The 18,178-nt window shown below is 33.9% G+C and overlaps 1 long non-coding RNA gene across 27 annotated transcripts in view; it reads left to right on the top strand.

Moving 5' to 3' along the window:
* The window catches only part of LOC114269620 (uncharacterized), a 34,105-nt gene extending 18,382 nt beyond the window's left edge, over positions 1–15,723 (top strand). For 16 of the 27 annotated variants that reach the window (XR_014335147.1, XR_014335139.1, XR_014335130.1 and 13 more), the window contains 4 exons: positions 11,201–11,270; positions 11,653–14,353; positions 14,670–14,775; positions 15,543–15,723. This is a non-coding gene — a long non-coding RNA (uncharacterized LOC114269620). The other 11 variants (XR_014335145.1, XR_014335141.1, XR_014335134.1 and 8 more) reach the window with 8 other exon arrangements.
* Positions 15,724–18,178: the final 2,455 nt, after the last annotated feature.

The following is an 18,178-nucleotide window of genomic DNA, read 5'->3' as shown; positions in this document are numbered from 1 at the left end:
ATTAACAGCTTTGTCTATTTTTGAAAATTCTTAATTGTACTATCAATCATAATGATAATCTTGATTTGGTAGCTTTCTCAACACTTTGCTTAAAGTAGCAATGGTTTGTTTGTTTTTTTTTTTTTTTTTTAAACTAATAAGTGCCAGAATTTGACATGACAATATATAGATAAACCTCGCCATCATGCAGATTAATGGCTCTTTTTAGATATATGCTCTGTTGATGTTATTATCTTAATATTGTTTGTGATCTGTTTTTGGTCTTCAATTTTAGTGTCTGTTTGTTATGTGATTTTGGTGGGATGGTTGTTAGTGTATGGTTGGTTTGTTGGTGCTAAATTTTTTTTTGAATTTCCTTTGTAAATGTTTTTATTGTGAATATATTGTCATTTTGCTGTCAATTGTTGGCTATTATAGTTTCATTAGTGGCACTGATAAGCTTGGCACAATTAAAGTTGTTTGATTGCCGGATTTTGTTAAGAGATTGGAATAGAAATAAAATTTAATAAAGAATAGAAACTGATTTTACAATCATTTGTGGTGTTGCAAATATTTGTTAGAATTTTTTAGCCAGATATGTTCAAAAATTTAGGCATTGATTCATTATGCTCCTGTGATTTGGAGCCAAGTACTCTTGCTCCCTCTCTCTCAAGGACTCAGCATCACTATACCCCCCATCGCTCACCGTTGATGGTGGCACCATTTCACGTTTCCTTGACCTTTTCTGTGAGATAATTTGAATCATGTCTTATGTTAGGATATATTTTAATAAGAATATGATTTAAAGAAACTGCAGTTGATAATTGACGATTGAAAGTGAATTTATTTTTTACAGATAAGTGCCAATGGTTAATTTTTTTTAATATATATTTTTTACAGATTGCTTTTGCATGGGCTATTGTGGATATTTATTTTTGTGTGCGAAGAGCATACGAAAAACATTTATTTTTTTACAATTCTCTGTTTTGAAAATCCAGTGTTTTTATATGTAATATATAATTTAAATGGATAATACTTGGTTGGTGTGATTTTATATGATATTTGGAATATGATGTTAAAGTTTTTGGATCATAGATAATGAAATGGGTATTATTGGTAATGGATTTAGATGATAATTGATAGATGTATTATTCTGTATATATACAGGTTGTTTTGATAATGGAATACATATAATTTAGAAATTAATGAAAAATATTCAACTTATGCATTTAAAAAAAAATTAATATCATGTTTTTGGCCACTAAATAATTAGTAGCCAATAAGGAAGTAAATATTTTTAGCCACTAAATAGTTAGTAGCTAAAAAAAATCATATGAGAAAATAAACTTTTGGCGACTAAAATTTTAGTAGCCAAATAAAAAAATAGACTTTAGACGACTAAATTTTTAGTAGCTAAAAAAAATTATACTTTAGACGACTAAAACATTTAGTAGCTAAAAAAAATAAGATGAAAAAAAAAATTTGGCTACTAAATAAATTAGTCATGGAAAATAATTTTAATTTTGGCGACTAAATGTTTTAGTCGCTGAAAATGTGATATTAATTTTTTTGGAAGCTTTTAGCGGCTAAAATAGTAGTCGCCAATTTAGCCTATCAGCGACTAATACCTTTACTTTTGGCGACTAATTGTTTAGTCGCCAATTAGGACTTTTGGCGATTAAATTTTTTTTAGTCGCCAATAGCTTCCCCGACAATCTTTCCGCGACCAAGTCAGAGACCAAACTATTTAGTCAGGAAAACGTTTCGGCGACTAAAAATCTGACTTTTGGCGACTAAAAATTTAGTCGCCAAAAGTGCAATTTCTTGTAGTATATCTCTATAAAGAACATTTTCGGGGTAAACAACATCTCAACTATCTTTGTTTTGAAATGATTTCCCTACATAGTTTGTGTTCTAAAATATAAAATGTATCTTGCACAACAAGTGTTTTATGCCACAATGAAGGCATTTCCAACAAGCCCTTCGTGTTAACTGACTTAGCTGGTACTTCAACTCTTCCATTATCACAATCTTCTTTTTTTAACATCTATAAGTTCACTTTATATATGTGCTTTATTTTTAGATGGTAGTTCAACTCTTCCATTATCACCATCTTCTTTTTTTAACATCTATAAGTTCACTTTATATATGTGCTTTATTTTTATTTTTATCTTAGCTGTTGAAGGGGGATTTGAGGTGAACAGTGATTAAGAGAGTTGTAACATGCCCGGGGAGTACCCGCAAGCGTTAAGCAATTCGGATCTTAGATTTCTTTGATCTAGTCTCACGAGTATAATGTGAAACATAGATGAGAGTCTAGATTTGTCAACTTTTAGAAAATTCATTTTATTGCAAAAATCATTTGCTAGAAATGGACTACGTCATCAGATCTTAGAGTCGCCATCTAATATTTTGAGAAATTAAAAAACCCATTGTTAGAAATTGGGCGCCCATGTGGCTTGACCCTTCTTTGAACCTTTTGAACCTTATCCAAATAAGTTTGAATTTGAATTCAAAACCTATTTGGATAACCACTCAGGATATCTATAGGTATCATATCAACTGATATGGATAGATGATATAGATATCTTATATATCTGATATAACTGATATGGATAGATTTATTATTATCCAACATATCTGATATAATATGGGATATGGGTGATTAAGAGAAAAACAACGTATGTCGTATGTTTTTCCCATATATTGACTCTCTCTCAAAATACAACGATCAAGAGTCATTTTGCACTGTGACTTGTGTGGGTGATATTCATTCTGTAATATCACTCCATTGCTGGGTTGATTGATCAGATTCAAGAAGCACGTGATTTACCCACGAGATCCTTCAATTCAGACTCTGCAGAAAAATGTATGACCATAATTTTTCATCCGATGCGTTTACCTTTGATTAACATTGGTATCAGAGCTTGAATGGGTATTTTCGTGTTTTCTTTAATCATGTGTATATTTTTATATATATATGTACACATTATATACATTAATGTTTATAAAAGAGGAAAATGTCTACTCGCATTAGATTAAGAGCATAAATACCTATTTTTTACGTTTATTAATGTCTTTTTTAATATCATAAATGGTTTTATTTTGAAAATGGAATCTGGCAGAACAAAAATTGGACCAAAAACACCCTGGAAGGCAGCGCGTGGTCCGCACGCTCCACCTGACGCCGTGAGCTGCTTACACGCGCAGCCACGCGCCAGACGCGCTTCCAACGCGCCTCCACACGCCATCACGCGCGCATCAGCGACGTTGTCCACGTGCGCGCCCTCCGTGCCACACACGCGAGCTGCGCGTGCTGAGCCGCGCCGTTTTCCTCCACCGGCTTGGCTAACTTGGCTGCTGATGCATAAGGCACTGTTTGTTTTGTTTTTAATTCTAAATCGCGTTAAATGGTCATAATTTATTCGTTATAGATTTGTTTTATGCGTGGTTAGTACTGTTAGACTCAGAATTACATTTTCCATGTTCTATAAAATTTTGAAAATTTTATGAAAATAAAAAGTATTTTTTCTGTGATAATAATTCATTATTTATGCTTTAAAATGCTTCTGGTATTGCATAAATAATTTTCTGGGGATGAAATTTTTATTGTAGACTTCTGAAATGTTTTACTATTTACTGGTATAATTTTTTCAGTTTATCAGATTCTGAAATTTTTTATTTCTAATTTTATGTGTGTTTATTAGTTATTTAGAATTCCAGAAAACTTCAGAAAAATTCCAGAAAATTTCAGAATGATGTACTTTTTATTGTAGCATAATCTGAATATTGAATACAACATATTTTTTGGGTTTGTAATATGTTGCAATTAAAGCAGCATGATTAGTTATTTATTTATTTGTTTAAATTGCATTATTAATTGTGACATAGCATAAGTTGGTTGTGAATCTACATTATGATGCTATTGTATGGAATTAGAATTTTTTATCATACTTTTAGACATGCCATAGTCAGTGGGAGATTATTCGGTTGAGAGAAATCTTTGTAGATTAACTCCCGAAAACTAATATTTTGCGCATAAATTAAATTAAATTTTGGATAATTGTCACCTGTGGCGCAAGAGATGATTACGAGCATAGCGGATTTTCGATCTTGCGACTTGTGTAATATTATCACTATTTAATTTAGATTTTTGTGGCAAAATTATATTATGCTAATCAGATTAATCCCAATGCTAATTTCTCTCTAAATTGACTTAGCTTATGGAAGTTAATTGGTTGACCTAAACTTAGTAAAGATGTTCAAATGTGAACAATGCAATCCTATTCTTTAGATGAGCAAAAGTCTTGGAGACTTTAGGTCAGACCTTAATTGAGCCAAAGTAAGGAAACATGACTCAAAGTCGTCGTGGTTTTGTTGTCTTGTTTGGCATAATAAAAACTAATGTGTGCGCTATGGTTAGCGGCATGCTACGTAGTTTTGGTTGGCGAGTTTTGAAGTTATGATATTAGTAAGCCCTCAATAGATCTGTATATGATCTTGACTATTGAGCTGCGCGGATTGACTTTGTAATTTGACTTGTAAATAATGTTACATCATTGGATGAAGTAACATTCAAGAGTCACGTCATCCAAGAAATGCGAGCTTAAATAAATTAGTCATTAAGTGTAAGACGAGTAGCTAGTATGAGCAGTGTTTTGCTCTCTACCCAATTATTGGGAGTGGATGGAGCAAAATTTCATGCACTATAATAGTGTGCGTTGAAATATCATGTGTAATTAAAAGATTAGCGCTTAGAAGCTGCAAATTCTATTAACACTAAGTGAAAAGATTAGCGCTTAGAAGCTGCAAAATCTATTAACACTATGTGAAAAGATTAGCGCTTAGAAGTTGCAAAATCTATTAACATTATGTGAAAGATTAGCGCTTAGTGGCTGCAAAATCTATTAGCATTGCCAACTTGTCTAAGTCTGGACACTTACTGTTTCCACACTTGAGTGTGAGACATGAGGAGGGGCTTCTTTGTATGATTCCTTAGCTAGGCTAACATTTTTGAATAACGTTTACCACTAAGTGCAAACGTTGCAGCATAATAATAAAAAGGTCAAGGCCGACAAGGTTGTTATGACTCTAAGAATTTGACGCATGGCTCGTGAGAGCATTGTGTTGAATTAGACTCTTTAGCCTAATTCGCACTTAAGTTACTTCAGGAGCTGTCATAGTTGATAGCTTATTCTCTCCTTCTTGTGGATAGTAGAATTAATTGCAAGTAACTATGAAGCGAGAAATAGATATGGCAAGAGGAGCATCGTCATCTTTCAACTAGATGCAGTAAAGTGTATGGAGAATAAAATTGACTTGAAGGTACAGGGGATTAGCACTTACTAGTTAAATTTGCGACTTAGGCGCATTTGATATCTCCATGACATCCTTTTATGATCTAGTGAATATGAATTAGTCGTGAGTCATTACCTAATTGGGCCTAAACCTTTAAAACTTGTCTTCGAGAACTCACACTTTAAGATGATTGAAATTAGTTTATGACATTGGTCATGAACCAGTGGCTTATTATACTTAATCACATTAATGAGATGATGACACGATGGTTTGAGTAGACCTTCCTGGGCCCACTCGCTTATGACATCCTACTCTCATGTGAATGTGTAACTTTGTTCGCAATGAGTGTGCACAAATAAGTAGGAAAGCCGTAGAAGGTCATTTGTTTTGGCACATTTAGTCCACTATGATATTTGTGACTAGATATGTGTAAGGATATGATAGCTAAGCCTCAATCTCGACACATTTATAGATTACGATACGCATCTGAGTCAAGACTATTTGATCTCCCATAAGTCAAAAGTTTTGAGATGATTTTTGACATTGCACATATGAGGTTGAGATCAATTAGATAACAGCTTTCGTGCTTTTAGTTTTGACCAAGGTGGCGAGTATCTATTTGAGTTATTTTAGAAAAAACTTTGTGAAGAGAAATGGGTGCTTAGAAAATTTATTATTCCTAATACTCAATAACATAATGGTGTAGTAGAGATAAGGAATTAAGTATTGTCAATGTTAGGTGGATAATGGCGCAAAATGTTTCCCAATTGGGAATTGCACTTTAGTTTGTTGCCTATATCCCTAGCTAAATGCCCTCTATATCAAATTTTTACACTCCATTTATGTAATGGGTTAGTGGAGAGCCATCTATGGGCGATCTGTAACCATTAAGCAGCTTATCTTTATTTTTACTTCTCATAAGGTTGCGAAGTTAAGACCTAGAGTTCTATGGCGCATTATTGTATGCTGTCATGTAAACCCTCCGGGTCATGTGCATATAGGTAAGCAGCTTTGTGGGAGTGTAACTAAGTCACATAAAGTTTTCTTAGTAAAGGTGACGTGAATAGAGTTTTTGGACCTCTATAAGACAGAGAATTCTAAGCATAGCGCTCTATGTAGCCTAGTTGAGAATGAAAAGAAATTTCCAATATCCTAGGGACAGTGAGAGCGATGTGCCTATTAATGGATTACTCCATTAGAGAAGAATACTCTACATTCTTAGTTGCGTGGTAGCAAATGTGAAAATTTTCCACGTCCTCACTGGGTGATTGAGAAGGAAACATTCATGATTGCTCCGCAAGATGATAAAGAGCCTAGGATAATACCAAAGGCTCTAGTCCCCTGTTTTTAGAAAGTGGATTAATGTTGCGCAGGTTAAGACAAAGTCTTTGAGGATTAACAATTTCTATAATTTGGTTGACTTTCCATTATGACGCGAAACTGTTCTGAGGTTATGCGTAATTTGGATAGTCATTGTTGAGGCATAAGGCTTGCTAGATATCGAAAAGTCACACCATTGAGAAAAGTGTAGACCATGAGAAGACTTCCTCCTGGGGAGTGAAGTTATTTCGACTTAGGCCATGATTGACATAAGTTCGGAACATTGATTTATGGACGTTGTGGCCTAACTTCTCGTTGGAGAATTAGATAAGTAGATCCGTAGGGATTTACCTTCTGCTTTTATAGGAAAAAGTTAGGAGCGCAAAAAGGTTGCTTGTTCCAATAAATCTTTTACAACCTAAAACAGTTATCCAAATAGTGGTTCTTAGATTTCGTCAAACCATGATAGGCCAACGATGATCGATGAAGACCACTGAGGCATGATCAATGGTCCAAAAGAAGTTTTTCCTTACTTAGTCATTATAAGCCAGGAATTTATAAGGTTGTCGCCACCTAGGGTGGGCAGTCCTCTATTTTAGATATGATGGACATGGGTGATGTAATTTATATGCTCGGATGTACGATCCTAAGGGATTGTTTTGGAAAAATTCTCGGTTTGTCTTCGATGACTTACATAAGGAATATCCTAGAATGATTCCAGATGAAAAATTGCAAACCCATTGACTTACCTATCGATAAAAGCCAGAGCCTTAGCTATTGAATGTATCCTCGGATTGTCTTTGGGAGAAACAAATGACCTATATTCCTTGATCTTTTCTTTTTTGTGGGACCTAAAGTACACTTTGTGGGCGTATTTGGCATGATAAGTGTTATCTTTGGTAAATGGTCAACTAAGTTGTTTAGACATTGACCTTGATCATTAAACTGTGGATACAATGCTTTACTAGTAGTATATTAATTTGCTCCTTGTAAGATTCAATACGCTAGTTGGGTGCATCTGCGCTAGTTGGGCGCATTAAGAATGAACGCAAATTGGTCACCAAAATATCTTTAGAGAGGTTATTGTGCAAGAGGTAGTGATCTTGAATCACTTCATGTGAGGCGCACATGGAGGATTCCGTTGTATATGCTTTTTGCAAGACGTGCTGATAAGGCTTATGTTTGGAATCTAGAATTGCGCAAGTTGTGGTCTTTTTTTTAGATCGATCACTTATTTGTTGTGAGATAATGGGATGTTGACACTATTATGGTTTGTGTTATCATGATTAGCAGATGATGATGTCAGCAGGCAAGATTGGCTCACTCACACGAGCAATCGCCCTTGGCGCTTGGGAGCGAGCAAGGATGAGATTAGTGGTTTATTTTTATTTGGAGCCAAGAGAGGCTTAAATAATCCACTATATATGTCGCCTTGGTTACAACCAAGATGAGGTCGTGTTAAGGATCAAACATGGATATTAGTACCCACTTTCCATGTTGTGCCTGTTATGATTAGCCAAATGCGAGATCTCATTTGGCGCCTAGAAGGCGAGCAAATAGAGAATTCGGGTTAGGCGCTAGAAAACGACTAGACTAATATTTGTACGGTGCATCGAGGATAACGTCACTTTTTTGGAAGAGTTACTCCACCGTAACATGTATTTATACTATATGTGCTTGGCGACTGAGTAATGAGGTGAGAGAATGGATCCCTGTTTCCTCACCATGTGAGTCTTACGTGTCATTATTGATATGACTTTCATTTATGTACCCTTTTGTGACTTTTGACTATGTCATAAGGTAAGGGGTTGATGTTCTGCTGCTTTGGTATGTTGCCTGCGGTCATGTATGATTCGGCCTTAAGGGACATCATTGGGAAAACGGCCAATCCTAAAATAAATGGCATGAGGGCAAAGGGAAGATCATCTAGTATTACACCACTGTTGTATATTCACTGCCGGCAACTCACAACGCTCTGTATGAGAGGCAGATTGAGTGTGAATATATTGCAAGATTGAGAGGGTCAAACATGCTCTTTTTGAGAGATTAGAGATGTTTTTTGGACCGGTGTAATTAGATGGGTCTAGGGTATATGAGACACTACTTCTGTTCTTTTTGGGTTGATGTCTCTATGCTGGCTCATTTTGAGTTTCTAGTATAGAGCTCCCACATGCAGGTGTTCTCAGCAGTCGCACGGTGCATTGGCTAGTATGAGATTATTCATTTTTGGGGAGATTGAGATAGAGATGTGGCAGTGTCATGCCAACTCATGTGCGAGTGGGAGATGTTAGAAATTGGGCGCCCATGTGACTTGACCCTTCTTTGAACCTTTTGAACCTTATCCAAATAAGTTTGAATTTGAATTCAAAACCTATTTGGATAACCACTCAGGATATCTATATCTATCATATCAACTGATATGCATAGTTGATATGGATATCTTATATATCTGATATAACTGATATGGATAGATTTATTATTATCCAACATATCTGATATAATATGGGATATGGGTGATTAAGAGAAAAACAACGTATGTCGTATGTTTTTCCCATATACTGACTCTCTCTCAAAATACAACGATCAAGAGCCATTTTACACTATGACTTGTGTGGGTGATATTCATTCTGTAATATCACTCCATTGCGGGGTTGATTGATCAGATTCAGGAAGCACGTGATTTACCCACGAGATCCTTCAATTCAGACTCTACAGAAAAAAGTATGACCATAATTTTTCCTCCTGCTGCGTTTACCTTATATTTACACCCATGACTTGTGCCAAGACCACTGTTCGTTATAACCAAAGTTGTCTCAGTTTGGAACCTTAGGTATGAGAGGGGAAGGTCATTAATTGAGTACCCCCGCTCACCCGATCAAAAGATCGGCCTTTACTAGTCATGATATGAATTTTATTTTCTTTATATGTTCATGTTTTGATTATTTAATAAATCCTAAAATTTACTATGTGAAGCATACAAGTATAGACTATGTCACCAACTTTAGAACAACTTGATTTCATGTAGTTTTGAAAGAGTTTTGAAGATGTACAATCCAAATAAATTGAGTTTACAAACATGAAAACCAGCATCATTACAAATTAAGCGACACAACCTCCATCCACTTGCATTCATACAATTATATCACATAAGCAAATAGTCACATGGTAAGATGCTAAACATAATAAAAAAAATTATGTATAAGCGGGATGCTAAAACATAACAACTTACATATTTACCGACGTCCCGCAAACAGCTACAAAACAAAGTTAGTAAAATATGCATGATCCTATATACAAAATCCTACTGCAATACGTACACAAGAATGCTTCTAAAGATTCGGCTTCTAAAACATGACATGTGAAACATTGCAAAACATGCGATAGCGCACAAAATCATGTAATAATCAATTAAAGCACAAAGACGCAAATTTAGTCGGATCTAGGCATGAATCATGTATATAAAAGCATAGATGACATGTAAGTATTATACATATGCACAGTTGTGGAAAACGATTAAAGAATGGGATAGATAAGAAGTGGGGATGGAGAATTATTACAACACTTGAAAAAATAATTACAAATCAAATTAGAGAGGGATGATGAGAATATTACACAAATAAAAACTTCGCAAAACACTCATAATAAAAATAAATAAAATAAAAGCTTCATGTTCCATGGAATCGTTGGCGGAAATTGGTCAACATTGGGAGATTACGCCATCTTGTCCAAAAGAAGCTAACCGACGAGCCAAATAGGCCGGCCGGCCAACCAACTAGGCCTAGCAAAACCTGTCTTATTGCGAAACCAAGAATAGGAACAACACAAGAAATATGTAGATAGCTCAACTAACCACTAACGGTTAGATTAAAAATAAGAAAACAAAAAAAAATTTAAAAAAAAAAATGCAAACTTACAACAAAACTAAAATGAACGTAAAACAAGAAAGCAAATATATGATAAAACATGCAAGATTACAACAAAACTGATATGAAATTAAAGCAAGCGAATAAAAATAAATAAATAAATAATTATAAGCTAAACAAACCACTTAGATTACAACAACACACTATGAAATATAAAGTAAGAAAACAAATATGAGATAAACAAACCACTTGGATTATAACAAAACACTATGAAATAAGAAGCAAGAAAATAAATATGAGATAAAAAATATAAGAAAATGAAAGACTAGAAATTCACTTTCCAAAGAAAGATTGAACTTTTTGATTTCCAAACTTCCTTTTGATTACCCTTAAGTTTAGGAAGTGTATTCTCAATCCTCAATTTAAAACTAGAATGGAACTCGAGGTATGTATGGTGGAAAAGTGGCTACCTCTCTTATTTTTTATCACTTTCAACAACTAAACACTATTCCTTATGATCATGGCAATTGATCTTTGCCTATATCAGAATTTTTGGAGTGGTTTTGGTGTATGAAAATGAGGAATTTCAGTAGCTATGGAAGGTATGGGGTGTATTTGGAAGTTATGAATATTTTTTGCTCAAAAACTCAAATTTTCTCTCTTTTTTCACCATTTTCTCATTATTTTCTCTTCAATTTCGTGGTCCTCTCTCTCTCTTACAATATGATCATTCTATATAGGCAATGAGGGAGAGTAAAGGTCAAAAAGAAGGTGCGAGACAAGAATGTAATAGAAGAGCAAATTTTCAAGGTGGTTGCATGGGATACTCCTTTATGGATGCAAACAAAACCTCTTTTTGACAATGAGCACTACTACAAAAACAGTTAAGATCACACTTTAGAAAATGAAAATATCTCACTTTTATTAGACGTGTGATAAAAAAATTAGATTGATATTTTAATCACACTTAATTTGATTAAGTGTGATAATATTTATTTTTTATTTCACTCTTTAATTAAGTGTGATTATATATATTTTTAATTAAGTGTGATTATATTTATTTATATATATATATAGTATCACAATGGAAACACAAACAAATCAAACCCTCTCTTTCCCCGTCTTCCCCTCTCCCCTTCTCACCACTCACTTAGCAATAACTAGGGTTTTATTATCTTTCTCTCCCCTGTAGAAACCCTAGCGTTGAAACTCTCGTCTCCAACAACAACAATCACCATCAATGTTGGATCTGCCATCATCGCTCCACCGCTGCCCATCGCGCAGCACCTCCTTCTGCCACAGAACCACCACCTTAGTGCCGGCGATGGCAGATCTTGAAGGACGACCAAACCCTAGAGAGCTACAGGTAATTCAATCGATTCTCACCATACTCGTTTTTTATATATGTGAATGTAGATATAGGTATTAGCATTGGAATTTGAGTTAAATGCTTTGGTACCCAACTCAATTTCATCTGTAACCCATTATCCATCAATGTCTATGTTTTTCTAGAATTCCCAATTTAACACTAACAAACACTCATCAATTTCATATGTGAACTCTTTCTATGATTACTCTTCATTAGATTTTTGTTTCACTCTCTTTCTCACCTGCATGCATTTCTCATTATTCTCTCTCACTAGCTTTCATATGATACTTTCCAACTATCAATGCCGACTCTAAAAATCAACATCTTTGGTGGGTTTTATTGAGTTTTGTCTCATACGAACTTGACAAGTAAAGGTTGGTACTTTGAATTTTCTTTGTATGTGTTTCTTCGAACTTCTTGTTGGGTAAATGAACAAACTCAGGCGAAGATTACATAGTTAAAGACTATTTTTTGAATTTTTTTATTGTATTATTTGTGTTCAATGTGCCCAAAGACTATCTATTCATCCTTTCCTGAATTTAAGTTTACAACAAGAAAATTGAAAATCTGAGATTGGTGGGTTAGCAAATCTCAGTGAAAAATTAAAAAACAGATTTGGTGTTGGTGAAATTCTACCAATAAAGATTTTGAGTATTTTGTCATTAGAAGATTTGGGAAATGAAAATTTGTAGTTTAGGGTAAGAAATTAACAAGTGTGAGATTAAGGGAACAAAACCACATCAAAATTAGAGATGGGTTGTCATTAAAATCTTATATAGTCAAGAAGATTTCAAGATTTGTGAGGTAGGGAGATGCAAAACCCATATAAAAAAACAGAGGTGGATTGTTTTTAATCAGGCCAGCATTGTGAATTTGTGAGTTTGAGAGTTTCAAAATCTATACAAAATCCAAGGTGGGTTGATTTCAGAAGGTATAGCAGTTGAGTGAATTCTTACAACTAGTAGAAATCACATCTTTAAAATTAAAAAATACCCTTGACAAGTTAGACTATAGTGGGCAAGGTTTTGTTTGAAGCACAAGCTTATTCTTTTGTTGACAGGTTAGTGCGTTAACTTTAATGTGGTCGTTCTATTTGTTGATGAGTACAATACTTTATAGACCAAACAACACCATAAGGGGCGAACCCTGAACAATACCAAGCAAAAACTATACATCACAGTTGGGATTACTTAATAAATTTGCTGACCATTATTTTTTTTATTAGATTTATTGATCATTATTAAAATGCATTAGAATGTTATAAATTTTGATTTTGTGATGATGAATTCTATGATATTTGGGGTATTTGATATCTATTTGATATATTAGAAGCAAGAAATACATACAAATAGAGTTTCTATAGCATTAGAATTTTTTAACTTGGCCAATTCTTTTCAATCCATTGAAATTGTACTTCAACCGTCTCATAATTCCTTTCAATACTCATCAAAAGAATTGTTGATATTATGTGATAACAATCTTTGAGTATAGGGACAAGAATCAAAGGAGCTACGAAATCAACAGCTGTAGAGGAACAGGTTGTAGCTTGCTGATAACAACTACTTAGTAGTGCTTGCAAAAGTCTTGGTGGTTTTTGTGTATAAGTGTTTGCATTAGGTAGTAACTCTTTACATTTTTTATTGTCTATTTTTTTTAGAATGTCCAGTCCACATTGAAAAAGCAGACCACATATTTTGAAAAGCATCTAATCAATATTTTAAGAAAGGCCACTTTGCAAAAAAAGGTCTCTCCTAATTAGAATAGGTTCTATAGGTTTATGTTCATTTTTTTTTTTGTTTAAATTTATGCTGAAGTTCAACATTTATCAGTTGTTGACTTATGCTTGTTTTAAATTATTTGTACATTTTAAAAAAAAAATTCCATTAAAAAAATAGTCAAGTTTGTGTTGCAAACAATATAAAACTTATTTGGAATTAGTTGATGGACATTATTGTCTCCTTCGATAAATTTGAATCATGTTGGGCATTTAAATTACACTTTGGATACTTTACATTGTTAAAGTACTCGTTTGGCCATTGTATAAGCATTTTGAAGTCTATAATTGAAATCCAATTCTCTCTAATTTTGCAAGAAGTGACTTCATTGAACTCTTGAGAATGTCTCAGTATTGACCTGGTAATATTTTGCTTGCGTTTTGGGTGCTTTTCAAAATACTTAGTTGATTGCTTAGAAGAAGTCGTAAGTCAATGAATTTGTTTAATACTTTTGATTTTTTTATTTGACTGCATACTATTTCTTTAATGATTAGCTATTGTGTATGCAGTTATGAGCCAAAACATGAATACATTTTTTCTGACCTTGCCCTTGTGGTCTTCATTATCATTACCATTTGTTCATCTGCATACAAGATGAACTCGTGAAGATTCTCATCCATGTGACAAAATATACTAAGAAACACATGCACCTAATTATTGTTTGTTTGTTTGTTTGTTTGCAGCAGAGCTTGAAGCAAGAATCGATGGAATGGGTCATATGGCCACCCAAGGTTGCTTGATCTGAGAAGGTTAGTCCTTTATGCTTTGATCTTATTATCCTTATAGACAAACATAATTGTTTAATGAATTATGTTTTAATTGTGCATCAAATATTTTTGTAGTTATATCTAGATGGACGACTTGTTTAATTGAAAAAATGGTTTTAAGAGTAGTTTTCTTTCTCGGTTGGAAGTCGTTGATCCTACAATTCAATTTTGAAGATAAAATATTTAATCATAGAACTGGACCTTAATCTCTCACATAGGGTGAGAGTGGAATCCACTTAAAATATAGATTGAACCTATGAAATTCTTTCTTCTTGTGATTCGAATAATCTATTTACAGGGCTGAATCTACAAAGCATGTAGGTGATTTGATCGGAACTGAATTGGTCCTCAAAATTGTTCCGAACTAGACTAAGTTAATGGCGTCAACTTTGTACTCTAACCCAGTACGAATTCTTATCTCTATCTCATAAATTTGATTCAATTATTTTATTTCTCGCATTTGATTTGTTATTGTTTTAATTGATATTCGGTGATTTAACATACATAAATCTGTATATTTTGATCAAAGCGTTTTGTTCTATTTGACTATGATTCTGTTTTTGAGATACAAAAGTTTCTTTTGGTTTTAACTGAATTAGACTTTGTAAGTTTCCTAATTTGGCAATTATCAAGTAAACACTCTCCCACTCTTCGTTTCTCTTACTGCTGCTTGTAGGCACTTTCTGTGGAGATTTAAGCCTTTATGCTATGTTTCGTGAACTAGAATGGAATACTTATTCAATCATAATGTTGATTTAAGCATTAGACGCTCTCCTTCCATTTGTGTAAAATCTAGAGATTGCAACCTGGTCTCTTTGATTAGATGACTAAATTTGATGCTGTTAAGACTAACAGGTTTGTACTCTTAGCATAGTTGACATTTTAATAACTCTTCTTCAGTTCCAATTCTATTTTAGAGTTGAAGAAGTTGAAAAGATAATTAAGATATCAAATGATGGTAGCAGAAGGGTAGTTATATGTGTGCTATTATTGCAATTTTTAATTAAATATTTGTTGTTTTGCTGATCAAAACAAAAATGATTCAAGGTTAATAATTATTCATAAATTACTAAGTGCTGTCTTTTGTAAGACTAGAACAATCTCTACAAATAGTTAGTTTATTCATATACTTCTAGCAGTTTTTGAATTAATTTGTGTTTTCATTTTTCAGGTCAGAAATTTCTTAAAGAGATGCAAAATATGATCAAAGAATTCAAGAACTTAGTTTTTCAAGTTTTTTCATTTTTTAATATATGTAAGCACAATTTAAAATTTTTTGTTTAATTCCTTTGTATATACTTTTGAACATATTTAATTTTCATTTATGAAATATATAACGTTATTCCATTCAATGTGTGGTTGTGATTCAAAGTATAGTATATAGTGTATATTATATTTTTCAAATGCGCGTACAAAAATAATATTGATTATTCTTCAAATATGTTGAACTTTTTTTTTATCATACGCATTAACTGTGATGAGAAATGCATATAACGTGTGATCTTATCTCATTATTAATCACATGTTTTATTAGATATTAATCACACTTAAATCTGTGATCTAAATATTTATTATCACAAGTTTTATTAATTATTAATCACACTTAAAAGATGTGATCTAAATGTTTATTATTACTGGTTTTATTAGTTATTAATTCTACTTAAAAGATGTGATTTAAATGTTATTGATCACATTTAAAATATGTAATCTAAATGTTATTAATCACACTTAAAACATGTGATTAAAAATGATCCTTTTTAATCACACTCCCAAAGATCACACTTTGACAAAACTTAAAAAGTGTGATTAAATAACATAAATCACACAAAAAAAGTGTGATCTTTATCTGTTTTTGTAGTAGTGGAGGGATGATTAGGTATAATGGAGGATGAGTGGGTGCACTTGAATGGATCAGAAAATAGGCAAATAGGGTGTCCCAACCGAACCAAAACCAAGAAAAACAAGGCTGCTACTGTTTTGGGCCAAGTCAACAAAATCTGTTATTAAGCCCAACTTCAAATGGGCATATCTCCCTTATCCGGACTTGGTTTTAGGTGATTCTTGGATCTAAATTGAAGCCCTAGAAGTCTACTTTCCAATGGTGGTGGCCTCATATTTAAATTCCAAGTGTACAAAGAGTTATGCCTAATTTAGTGAAAGTTGTTCATTTTCCTTGGGCCAGGTCAACAAAATCTACTCTTAAACCCAACTTCAAATGGGTATATCTCCTTTATCCGGACTTAGTTTTAGGTGGTTCTTGGGTCTAAATTCAAGCCCCAGAAGTCTAGTTTCCAATATTCATGGCCTCACATTTAAAGTCTAAGTGTACAAAGAGATATGCCTAATTTAGTGAAGGTTGTTCATTTCCCTTGGGTCAGCCCTTAAGTCTAACTTCAAATGGGCATATCTCCCTTATCCGGACTTGGTTTCAGGTGGTTCTTAAGTCTAAATTGAAGCCCCAGAAGTTTAATTTCTAATGGTGGTGGCCTCACATCTAAATACCAAATGTACAAAGAGATATGCCTAATTTAGTAAAAGCTGTTCATTTCTTTCTTAATGATTTGATGTTTATTTTTTTCCTCAATTAGTTTTCTTCCATCCCCTCCTGTTTCCTTCAAATCCAAACCTATAAAGAAGATATTTTTAAAATATTTTCAAAGAGTTCACCTTCCTTCCATTTGTTTCCACTTTATCCGTACTCGGTTTACTAAAAAGTGCAATATTTTAATTGAAATGGGAGTTTCAGAATATCGTAAAAACATTTGAGAAAATATTTTGAAAAGAGGGTTTTAAGGTCTAAAATAGTTTGGCAAAAAAAATGTGTAAAGGTTGGGATTAAAGTTCAAATTCTATCTCTTTTACTAAGAATTCTATGAGAAACACATTCTGATTGTCATCATCAGGTAATCAACCGAAAACGCCCAAGTCTTAGGGCTGGTCAAAATGGGGTGTCTATAAGAGTAATTAGAGAGGCAAAACTATATCAGTGGTACAACAGATTTGGACTTGCTCGCTGAAGAAATGAATCAACAAAAATCTGGGAAAGTTGGAGAATGAGCAGTTGGGTAAGGGTAGAGTAAGTGGTTTAAGGAGAAAAGAATAGCAATGCACAAATTGGCAACATCTCCCCAAATCTCCAAAAATCCTTTTATTGGACTTGGGAAATAGGTCCTATTTATAGGATGTTCCTTGGCATCGAAGGATACCAAGTAGCCAAATAAAGTAAGGAAATGTGTCCCTAAGAATCACATGGAATATTCTACATTGGACCACTAAGCTAAAGGTGCAACGTGTCCCTTTGCATGTACTATGTACTATCTGTTTGGCATAGATGCCTAGTAACTTGCCTCCTCAGCTTGAACCTCAACAAGTGCACTTGCAGCGGTAATATTTACTATTGCACTTGCCTTCTCAATTCAGTTTAGCTTAGACATACATTCTTAAGACTTCATAGCCTACTATTAGCCATGTTTCATGTTTACCTCAGCGAAGCCTCCATCCTGAGCCACCTAACCACAAACTCCACAGCTTCCCAGGGTGAAAACCACAGCTAAGCCTGCTATCAGCCATGCTATGCCTTAATACCAAGTCCAAGGAGGCTTCCTTCGTCCTACCTGTGCAACCAAGGCAGATCAATGACCTAGGTAATAGAAAAGGAAGCCCCTCACTCTCGAGTTGTCTTGTTCCCATCTTCATAGGGTTACCACGGTACATTCATATCTCTGGCTATCTCTGGCCCTACTATCAGCTCCAACCAGTAAACTTTAGGGCCTGCTATCAGCGCCAAGGTAGTGAGCTTCATGGCCT

Source organism: Camellia sinensis, chromosome 7, assembly GCF_055761805.1.
Source record: "Camellia sinensis isolate YWXY chromosome 7, ASM5576180v1, whole genome shotgun sequence".
NCBI lineage: Eukaryota > Viridiplantae > Streptophyta > Magnoliopsida > Ericales > Theaceae > Camellia > Camellia sinensis.
The sequence above is the reverse complement of the archived record's forward strand: the minus strand, read 5'-3'. Positions and strand labels throughout refer to the sequence as shown.